Raw genomic sequence first — 5,680 nt, 5'->3', positions numbered from 1 at the left:
TGAAGTCAAACATATCCAAAGGGAGGTCGCTCAAAACTCACTCGGAAATCACTTAATGTGCCAATTTATTTTAATCTCAAGCACAACCCTGCCAATTCTCTGCCTACACGTCACCTGTCGGGTTTGCAATCGTGCTGCATTCTTTTAATTCAGGCATTCCGAATAGAAACCCTCCCAAGTGAAACATATCTACTCCTGCCTCGTTTGCTTGAGGCACTGAACAACAGGCACCTTCCGATTGTTTCCAGTTCTTATTTGATTAGTGCGTGTTACAGAATGACTCCTCTGATCCCCGGCACTGAACACAGGGCACCTTCCATTGTTTCCAGTTCTTATTTGATTAGTGCGTGTGACAGAATGACTCCTCTGATCCCCATCTTGTGATGGGAGTTGTGGTGCCCAGATCACAAGCACACTGTGCACCTTGGCGTTTGATCACAATCTTGGATATCAAGAAACAATTTCGGCACTGATGAATTCAGTCTCACTGAAAACCTCCCCGCCTGGACCGTTGAACTCCGTCGAAATCAAAATACACACCACCCTGTTGGTCTAAACTATTCGGCTCGTTTTATTGCTCCACGCGTCTAACTTTGCGCGAGATCACACCATAAAGAATAAGCGGAAGTTCGAATGGTTGATCGTACCATCTAAAATGAGCTGCTCACGCCTCGCTAGGTAGGTGTAAATTTTCATTCGATGATTTCTCAGGGACTATTCAATAAACCAGGTTTTTCCAAAAAAACCCATCGAACTTGGAAATGAGCTCATACAGGGTGTTATTTTAAATCACCCTCTTTCCCGATGTAGTAATACGAAAGATCTCTATGCCTTTGCTGGTAAAGAGAAGTCTTCGGAGGGCCTGCTTACTTATCGAAATCATGAGCATGATACTTTCCGCTTTAACTTGCCCGTGGGTACATCAGGTATGTTGCCAAACCACTTATGATTATTCCCTTTTTTGTAAATAACACTAAAAATTCACGGATTCGCGAATTGATACACAGGATCGAGGCCTTCGCTCAGACTTTCCGATTCGGCCTTTCTCTTGTCTTTCAACGGTTTCCGTTCACCTGAAAGATCTAGGTGAAAAAAGGGTGTAGCATTTCTTTTCAACTTCTCAGCACGGGGCAACATGAGGATTCAACCAACCAGGCGTTTAAAAGTGCTTTGAAATGGTTACTGGATGCACCGTTATTAACATTGGAGGAAGGTTATCCCACACACTAACTACCCGAAATGAGATTATCAGTTGTCTAATAGATGTGTGTGCTTTGAGTTTGGAAATATTCTTACTGTGTTCCCGCCGTTTTGGTGGGCCTGACATGACTCGAACACGCAGCGGTGGAGAAAACGTTGGCCAAACGTTCCAACAGGGCGTAAGTAACTTTTGGGTCTCGGAGGCAACGATACTCCAGGGAAAATTAGGCTGAGCACCGTGAGACGCGTTTCATGATCAACGGACTTTGAGCCGGAAACATCTAGACACGCTCAATGATGGTTATGCATTTATTTCGTCCTGAGTAGAAAATTTTATTGGCATGGGCATAATAAGATATCTGTAAGTTCATGCAAGCTGTACGGAGGAAGATTCACCTGTAGATTCGCCTGAATCAGCTGTAGATCGATGATCGCCTTTTGCTCCGATTTTTCATTGTGCACTTAGAAGGATATGTTTGATGAGAGGCGGGTACCCAAATCAACTTTGGTACATATCCTCGTAGTGTGTTCTGGTCCACTGTCACTGTGTACGACAGAGACGTTCCTAACGTATATATCAGTGCTGCGGAGATACAAGAGAATATTACCAGTATTAGCGAATTCACAGCAAGAACGGCTCCAGAAATTCGGTGGTTGACGACCGAATTCTCTACCAATAGACAGTAGTAATGGTACCCAATACTATCAACCGTGACTCTTGAGTCTTGTGCAGAGCGGAGTGGGCCATATCCCATGTTTTTCTAATCACAGCGATGGAACTATAGGTTTCAAGGTATTGACATCTTATAGATGATAACTATTTTAGGATGTTGATCCAGCAGGCATTTGAATCTTTCGGCGATGATGACCGAATTATCTTCTCTTGAAATGTGTTGCATTTCATCACCGTAGATGTTGATCGTTCTGGGATAAACATTTGGTGCACTGTAATGAGAGCGTTGCCGTGCGACCATCGTGCATGTTACATGAGAGATGGGTTGAGTAACGATATCTGTCCTTATCGCTGTGGTGCCAGTAACCTAGTGTGATGGGTACGCGATTTGGTATCTTTCTCAACATTCTGTAACCGCTCGCAGCACTAGCCACTGTAGTTTTTTCTTTTTGCACGGATTATATACCAGCTGTCCACGGTTGAGTGCCAGATGAACCAGCGTCCGTCTGTGTTTTAAAGATTTATGCGGACACCACGAAAGCCTGGATTTGTATGCTTGTAGTCAGTCTCCTGGTAGCTTTGAATCGTGGTTCTTTTGGATCAGTATTTGAGTTCTAGAAGGTCCCCTGCTGTTTACTTCAACTAGATATCTTGATTGTACTTTGTTTACAGATCACCTTAACATCGTTTTTTTGTCGTTGTCTGGTGGTTTGTATCATTTGCTCTAAGCTGGTTGGTAACCTGCGTATATTGTGCCGACTTTCTTTCACCTCTCGAAGGATTAGGTCACCGGGAAACGGTGAGGTTCACAAAATGTCGGAAGATTGTAGAAAACTTTTAAAAACGAAGAAACAGTGAATGTCCTTAGCGGGTGCTGGTACTCTGCCGACAGTCGACACAGCTTTTGAGTGAGCGTCCTTGACTCCCATCATCCATTGCATTTGACTGGGAAAGGCTTCCATCTAACTGTAAAATGACCCTATTCCCCTTGCTTTGCGAAACCCTTTCAATTACACAGTGATGTTTGTGCTGCCAAATACTGTGATGAAATCCAAAATCACCGTATGAATTTCCTGTCAGTAGACCTAAGTACTGACCTAGGTTTCTTGCTTTTCTTTTGTTCAACAAGATATTCTACAATAGAATGCATGCAATTTACCTGTTCTGAATGGCGTGTTCTGAAAGGCCATGGAGAATTTAATTTTTCTCCGATTTCTATACATGTTGGGCTCAAGCATTCCGGCATAACGGTAATGATGATACAAAACCCGTATATAGTGGCGTCTAGCATAGTAGCGCCAGGCTTGGTATAAACTTCAAACAGAATTCTGGATCTGTCTTACTGTTACCAGCAAGGCAAAATTAATTACGCCAGTTGTGACCGTCATAAACGCTCCATGGTTAATAAGATTCAAGTTTTTATGACAGAAACTCTTAAAGTTGTTTATTGACCTAGCGACTTTACTTTAAAAAAAGCCATAATTATTAAAATTAAACTGGGTAAATATCTGGCCAGGCTCCTACGTCTTTGACCGTTTAGCCGGTGAATTTCTGTGCCTCGTCCTCTTGCGACTGTTTATGAAAATCCGCAAATCAGCTCTAGAAAATAAACAATCTTTTTAATGTGACTTGTCTAAAAACCCGCTATCTTGTGCAATTGGTGCTTGATTCTACTACTGATAACAGCGGTTGTAGCTACTCAGTCACCCAAATCAAAACTATGATTCTCTAGCACAATGGAGCTAAAAGGCTCAAGTTGTAATGAGTTGTCATGCCACTTTTCAAATTGTGACTTCAGGGAAAAAAGTTGTGCAATTTTTGATCTAGATAATGAAACGTCCATGCGGACGAGGACAACCATAAGTTTGTCTTAGAAGCGTAAAGTCTAGATTTGTTGGTTTTAAGAGTATTATAATTTCAACCCGCTTTTTGTTCTAGGATTCCGTTTTATTTATGCGCAACATAACATAATCTTGCGACTGTTTATGAAAATCCGCAAATCAGCTCTAGAAAATAAACAATCTTTTTAATGTGACTTGTCTAAAAACCCGCTATCTTGTGCAATTGGTGCTTGATTCTACTACTGATAACAGCGGTTGTAGCTACTCAGTCACCCAAATCAAAACTATGATTCTCTAGCACAATGGAGCTAAAAGGCTCAAGTTGTAATGAGTTGTCATGCCACTTTTCAAATTGTGACTTCAGGGAAAAAAGTTGTGCAATTTTTGATCTAGATAATGAAACGTCCATGCGGACGAGGACAACCATAAGTTTGTCTTAGAAGCGTAAAGTCTAGATTTGTTGGTTTTAAGAGTATTATAATTTCAACCCGCTTTTTGTTCTAGGATTCCGTTTTATTTATGCGCAACATAATTCACACACACACTAGTTTATAGTACCATCTCGTTGACCACGTGAAACTTCAGGAATATATTTTGGCCCGGCTCAGTTACCCATATGTAACGTATGCGCAACATAATTCACACACACAGACTAGTTCATAGTACCATCTCGTTGACCACGTGAAATTTCAGGAATATGTTTTGGCCCGGCTCAGTTACCCATATGTAAATACATTTGAGCGCATAAGGTGAAGAGTCCTAATGGACTGGCGAAGGGATGTATGCGAGTGCAATGAAGGGAATCCAAGTAGTGTTTTGGGCACTCAAGGCTACCGTCGACAAAACCTGACTGAATACATTTGAGTGGGTAACCGAGTCATTGAGCCCCTGGAAGCTAATAAATAGACTGTTTAGTCACGGAGTCTTTACTATTTTTAAATGTCATAAAAAATATTGCATTATATAGAACATTTTTCCAGCAAACTTGGCTTTTATTGTATTCATAAATTGTATTTTGAAACTGCTCAAGACAAAAGGTGAGCTCTTGGGCGGTACAAACGCAAAGACAAATCTACTGATATAAAGGCTTATATATAGGTTGGCACCATCTGCAAGACAACGGCAAGCAGCATCGTGTTATGGCTAGTTTTAGAACTCAATTGAAGCATATCTAATTGATTAACGTCTTATGACTCCAGATGGATTACTAGGATGGAGGAACTGGTGCATTACAATAACATTCAATGATTTTCTGTCAAATTCAGAGAAATTTATCAAATTGCCTACAAGTGAACCTTCACCATACTGCTTTGAAATTGGACCAGTTTGATTCAAAAGCAAGCTGTTATAAGCGTAATTGTTACCGAGTAAAGTTGGCTAACGTTTCAATTTACTAAAAGCAGTAATTTAAAAAAGCGACTTAACTCCAGGGGATTAGGAGTTATGTAAAGACCAGGCGGACAGGACTCATAAATTGTTGAAAAGTTAAGAAACATAGGAGTGAATGAGGCATGTTTCAGATATAAGGTTCAGAATGTGAATAACAAAATACGCTTGAATTTTAGGCAATTCGGAACACAGGTCTCGCATAGTATGGTGTTGATATTAAATTATGCAGCGAGTTGATAAAAGTAGACAATCATTTTTTTCAGCAAAAGGAGAGAACTGGTGGCAAATAAGAAAGAACATTTTGATAGTTGCTTCTTCTCATTTTTAAAGGAACTCAAGCCAATCATGTGGTTTCTCGAACTTACCTTAACAGCATAAACTTTACACAGATTTTTGAAATTCAAGTGGCTTGTATCGTCTGCGCAGTAAATGCAAATACAACTAGTTTCTTACTTTAACTACAAAAACCCAGAACAGATACATCAACCGTTTTTCTTTAAAACTTGTCATTGGCATGGTTGTTGGCTTATTCGCTGAGCTGGGCAATTTGGTTGCAAACGTTTCATTACCAATCGAG

General features: G+C 40.7%; 1 protein-coding gene across 1 annotated transcript in view; it reads left to right on the top strand.

The window, feature by feature from the left end:
• Window positions 1–716: 716 nt before the first annotated feature.
• The window catches only part of T265_08177 (hypothetical protein), a gene marked incomplete at both ends in the record, with an annotated part of 21,280 nt that continues 16,316 nt past the window's right edge, over window positions 717–5,680 (top strand). The window contains one exon of the mRNA XM_009173902.1: window positions 717–926. The remainder of the gene's footprint in view (window positions 927–5,680) is intronic.

Source organism: Opisthorchis viverrini, assembly GCF_000715545.1.
Source record: "Opisthorchis viverrini unplaced genomic scaffold opera_v5_211, whole genome shotgun sequence".
Lineage (NCBI taxonomy): Eukaryota > Metazoa > Platyhelminthes > Trematoda > Opisthorchiida > Opisthorchiidae > Opisthorchis > Opisthorchis viverrini.
This window is presented reverse-complemented; position numbering and strand designations above follow the sequence as displayed.